Here is a 5824-nt window from a genome sequence, read left to right on the forward strand (position 1 = left end):
TCAAGGTGGCAACTCAAACAGTGGTTTATGAAAATCAAGAATTCTAAGCAATACACAGATGTACTAAGTTGTTACTTTCATGCTGAGAAGTAATGGTAGAAAATAGTTGAAATATTTTCCATAATTAAACTATTATATTTTTGTAAGAACAGAAACATTTGTATGCACAGCAAGAACACTATAATTTATACCTCAATATTCTCAAGTCTGAGCTTGAGGCACTGTGAAATCATGAGCTTTCATTCAGGTGAGCATCATCATGGATTTTATTTTGAATTAATTTTTGATCTGTGCATTTAGAAAATTTTTATTGTTCCAATTTCTTTTCTGACCCCCATATTAAATTATGTCATTTCATAGGGGTTGTGACAGAGAAAATTACACAAAGTTCGACTTTAAGGTACCTCATTATTTAGGTAGTGCTGCGGAGTTCATGGTAAGTATATTTGGGTATCCCCCTTTACCCCTGATATTCCAGAGCTTAAAGTAATATTACTTTTCAGAATAACTATACATAGAAAATATTTGCTCGGCAGCCATCTTCCAGTAACTCGCCAAAATGACGAACACGAAGGGAAAGAGGAGAGGCACCCGGTATATGTTCTCTAGGCCTTGTAGGAAACATGGCGTTGTTCCTTTGGCCACATACATGCGAATCTACAAGAAGGGTGATATTGTAGACATCAAGGGAATGGGCACTGTTCAAAAAGGAATGCCCCATTAGTGCTACCACGGCAAAACCGGAAGAGTCTACAATGTCACCCAGCATGCCGTGGGCATCATTGTCAACAAGCAGATTAAGGGCAAAATTCTGGCCAAGAGGATCAATGTGCGGATTGAGCACATCAAGCACTCAAAGAGCAGGGACAGCTTCCTGAAGCGGGTGAAGGAGAACGACCAGAAGAAAAAGGAAGCCAAAGAGAAGGGCACCTGGGTGCAGCTGAAGCGCCAGCCTGCGCCACCCAGAGAAGCACACTTTGTGAGAACTAATGGAAAAGAGCCTGAGCTGTTGGAGCCCATTCCATACGAATTCATGGCCTAATTGTACACAAAGAAATAAAATACCAGCACCAGGAAAAAAAAAAAAAAAAGAAAATATTTGCTCTTGTATGCTTTTCACAGACTTTTTGTAGAATGTACTAGTAGTGAAATGTTTGCATAGTGTGATTAACATAATGTTTCTTCTAACTCCTGTGAGTAGGGAAAAATATTGGACAATAAGAAAGGGCATTCAATAGACTGGTCATGGTTTTTTTTTTTTTTTAAACTCACCTCACATATTTTCTTTTCTAACTGTCATGTATTTTATGTTTTATTAATTTTTTTGCCCTTTCCCTACTCTTCCAAAGATTGTGAAGCATAGTTAATCATCTAACTGACCTATACAGTTAAATTTTATCTTGAAAATAACAAATGCAGCCATTGGATGCTTCTACAGGTCTAACAAGTTTAAAGGAGGCTTGTGGGCCACCGACTGACATCAAGATGAGAAGGAAGTGAGCACTCAGCCCCTGATTGCATCCTGCATCTCTGATCTTCTGTTCTCCATTTCTTTAGACACTCCCTTAAGTGTGGAGATTAGACCAAGGAGATTAGAAATGATCCAGTCTAGAAGGTCCCTGCACCATGGCATCCGTCTCCAATCTGTCGTCATTGGTGATATCTAAGTCACTTGGGAAACAGATCCTTGAGGACACCACTTCCCACAAGCCTTTCGCCCACTGCACATTGTCGCCTCCCTCATCTACTTGGAACTTCAACAATCCAATTGCTGCCTTGCCTTCCACTATCTTTTTGCCCCTAAATATCAGTAGAGATTATACATATTTAAATCAGCTTTGTCACCAGTATTATGGAATGCATCACTCTTTCTTTTAGAGGGAAGGGTGTCAAGGGGATGATTTCTGATCATAGTAACAATACCATTCATATCAATATTTACTATTTTCTCTATCTTTTTTTACTTCTATTTCTTCCATATGGGAAGGGAATGAGTAGTGAATGACTGGCAGAAAGCTTCTGAATATCAAGAACCTTAACAATGAAAAGATTTAGAAAAATCCTCAAACTGTTTCTCATATCATCTCAACACATTTAATTTTATTATTCCTCCCCAAAATAAATATACATATTTAGAAACCCAGTGTCACCAGAAAGAAACATTCATGCACTCTAAAACTTATATTATATACCTTTGGATATATATTATATGTTTTACATATAATATTGCTATGCATATGTTTGCAGATAATATTGCTATGCATATGTTTACATATCCTTGCTATATATACATATGTTTCTACAAGTAGGCCTGGAGAAAGCCTGAAGAATTTACTGTGATAATTGTCAGCTTACCCAGTTCTCTGGGGGATTTGCTAATGTCACAAGCTTCATAAACTTAGGAAAATGTGTCTACATAATATAAATACTTTTAATAATGTACGAACTTGACCTTCTATGACTTGTAGACATTATATTGTACTATGTACCAAGGCTAGTATTAAAAACTGTGTCGTCTTTAAAATGTCAATGTCCTAATTTATGTTGTAAATGTGTGGTATATTTTATCTTAACTACTGGAGAATATAACATATCATACACCAAACTAAGAAACACATTGAAGTTTTTTTTTCCCCTAATGAATCTGTTTCAGAGGAACTACCCTACAAAAACAAAAAACAAACAAACCAAAACCCCTCATCTTTCAATTTTCCTGGATGAGGTATACTCACCACCTGGCAATTAACTAAGAGGAAAAAAACTTGTTCACAAGGGATTTGTGGAATTATCTAACTAAAAGAAAGCAATGTGGTTGTTAGCATATAATATCCCTTATTTTCTTTAAAATAAGAGAGTTGCAGAAAGTATTCAGTTATTAAAATCACTGGCTGTTCTCCAAGAGGACCAGGGTTTGATAGCCAGGACTCACATGGCAGCTTACAACAGTCTCTAAGTCCAGTTTTTTTTTTTGATGCCTTCTGTGAGAACTGGACATATATGTTATACAAACATATATGCAGACAAAACACCCAAACTCACAAAAGTAAGTAAGTAAGTAAATAAATACAATTTAAATCCATGTTTATTTTTGCTACATCTACACATCCTTAAATATAACAAATACAGCTTGTAAGTGTGCATAAGAACTGGGCCACTCATTTCCACAGCTGTTCCCTGTTGATATTCTGGGTCTGCATTTCTCTTGAATGCTTCTGGACATATACACATTTCTTTTATTTAACAGAAACCATTTTAAAATGTCCCCTATTTTACTAATGCTCCCTTAGTGTTGGCTGTTACTAAAGCAATTCTGTGAGCCTAGGATTGGTTGATGACCTGAAAACAAGCCATCCTTGTCTGACAGAGGTTATAATTTTGGAACCTATGAACAACTGCAGTAGCCAAACATATGGTTAGACCTCATGGAATGTTGAAGCAGCCCATTCATAGTCCAAAAAGTTATGGGACTGAAGAAGTGGCTCTACAGTTAAGCAGACTTGCTGCTCTTACAGAGGGTGCTTATTCAGCCCCCAAAACCCACAGAAAGGCCACAACTGTCTGTAATTTCACTTCTAAGGGATCTTATGTGCTCTACAGGAACCAGGCAGTTATGCGGTACACACACACACATATATATATCCATCCATCCATACATACATACATACATATATACATACAGGCAATCCCTCATACACATAAAAACTAAATCTTAAAAAAACAAACAGTATACAGAACAAAACTAATAAGAATGCCCTAGTAAGTTTAGAAAACGAGAAATAAATTGACCAGCTAGTGAGTACAACAACAACTACAACAAATCAAGAATAACTATGTTGGGCTGGGGAGATGGCTCAGTGGTTAAGAGCACACTGACTGCTCTTCCAGAGGTCCTGAGTTCAATTCCAAGCAACCACATGGTAGCTCACAATCATCTATAATGAGTTCTGATGCCCTCTTCTGGATGCAAAGAGAGCACACATATAACTAACTAAATAAATCTTTAAAAACAAAACAAAACAAAAACAAACAAACAAAAAAAGAATAACTGTTAAAATGCTTTCATGGGATGATGTCATTAAATATAGTTGATAGTAGACTAATCAATGAAATAAAAACTCTCTTACAAGTCAAGTTGGAATGAAGGTACCAAAAAGATATGGGGAAGAGTTTGGGAAGCCAGATGTGTTTCCTCTGGCATACTGGATACGCTTCAAATTTTGGATTCAAGTCTAATTATGTCATATTTTCACATAGGTACCTCTAAGGTGGTTTCTCAGGCCTCTGGTAATCTCTCAAGGAAGGGGAAGTAGAATATATAGTTATGGAGTGATAGGAGGAGGGTGGATTAAATGGAGATGAGTAGGGAAGAGGGGCAAGGGAGGGAGTATGGGAAGGAACAAGCAACACCAGGGCCATAAAGAAACAGACTACTGTTGAAGAAGTTTAAAGAGTTACCAAATAATGGGGGAAATAATTCTTCAATCAGGCTTCTCTTGCCTCCAAGTGAAACATTCACTACCAGAAATGGGTCAAATCTTACTGAGTCATTGAACAAAAGGCCTCCTTAGAAACCCTCAAGTAGCTTAGGGTATTCTCAAGGTTACTACTGCCTGCTCTTAACAAGATGATAAAGCCCTGTTTATGGGAAGAAATATAAAAGAACCCAGACAAACCACTTTCCTATGTCATTTGAGCACAGAAAAGTCAAGCTGGTGCCTGACTACAGCCTCTGCCCCTTTTGATCAGTTTTCGTAGTACCGGAAGGAAGTACTCTGCACATTACCTGAGGAGAAAGGACACTGCCAACCCAGCTACACACCCTGAGATCTACAATGATAACATGCCTGCAGATATGCTAGTGCAATAGTGACACAAATGTGGAAATAACCAACCCCTCTCTGCCTGGACTTAAAGCACACTCCAAGAGATGCAGTGTTGCAGGATACTTGAGCACACTGTGAACCTCAGCATTCTATAATGGAAAAGGTCTTTTTCTAGTTGTGAAGTGGCTCAGCCTTAGCACATACCTTTAATCCCTCTGACTGGACAGACAAGCTCTTAGTGCACATCTTTAATAACAAACAATGAAGGTAAAATTAGTTTGTAGAAGGAAGCATCCATGTTTGAAAGTGATGTCTACTTGAGTAGAAGACAAAATGACAAAGCAGAGGAAGATTTGATAGAATAGGATATGCCCAACTCTAAAGAAGAGAGAGGAAAGAGAGGCTACTAAAGACAGCAGTGCAGAGAGAAAAAAGAAAAAGGGGGTAGTTTTACTGGGATAGCAATAGATAGACTGTAGAGCTAGACCCAGGTAAAGACAGAACAAGCCAGAGAATGAGAAGGAGCCAGAAGATTAGAACAGATTGACAGTTTGAGGTCAGGCAGAGCAATTTGTAAGACACCCATAGAAGCCAGTTTGAATAAGTTGGCATGGAGAGGAGTTTTGAGCCAGAACAGCTGAGTCGAATTAGCCAGCCAGAGATCAGAAAACTAGAAGGGACAAGCTTACTCTGCATGCAGTCTCAGTGCTGAAAACATTCTAGGCCTACATGAGATTGTATGGAGGCTAGAAACTTCCAGAACTAGGCCTGAGTTAGCAGATTAAGACAGTAAGCCTGAGACAATTATCTCTGAAGAATAAAAGTTAATTTTACAATACAACCTATGTCTGACACTAGATGGCCAAGAATCTGTGATCGGATAGACCACTGGCTTAAGGGAAAACTAAATACTAAAGGAACACAGCAATAAATGAGTCCTAATGGCAGTTTGCTGTGCCCATAGATACCAGTGCCTGACTCAGTCATTATCAGAGAAGCTT

The sequence above is a fragment of the Mus caroli genome, unplaced genomic scaffold (assembly GCF_978045245.1).
Source record: "Mus caroli unplaced genomic scaffold, Mus_caroli_1 scaffold_1, whole genome shotgun sequence".
Taxonomy (NCBI): Eukaryota; Metazoa; Chordata; class Mammalia; order Rodentia; family Muridae; genus Mus; species Mus caroli.